This window comes from Nicrophorus vespilloides, unplaced genomic scaffold (assembly GCF_001412225.1).
Source record: "Nicrophorus vespilloides isolate i.1.1-1 unplaced genomic scaffold, Nicve_v1.0, whole genome shotgun sequence".
In the NCBI taxonomy this organism is placed as follows: domain Eukaryota; kingdom Metazoa; phylum Arthropoda; class Insecta; order Coleoptera; family Silphidae; genus Nicrophorus; species Nicrophorus vespilloides.
Window position 1 is genome coordinate 10,024 of NW_017096494.1, and position 212 is coordinate 10,235.

Below are 212 nucleotides of genomic sequence, written 5' to 3' on the forward strand. Positions count from 1 at the left end.
AATAATTTGGTTTCATATAAAATCAGGTAACTTTCTTTAACTGCACACAATGATGTCGTTTTTTTATTGCGTTTTCACGTGTTTTCACTCGTAATTGCTGCATCAATATTTAGTGCTGAAAGGAAAGCGTTGACACACGAGCCATAAACATATGTGTCTTCATATTGGAATCATTTATTAATGGATTAGAACTTATTTAACTTGATTCTTAC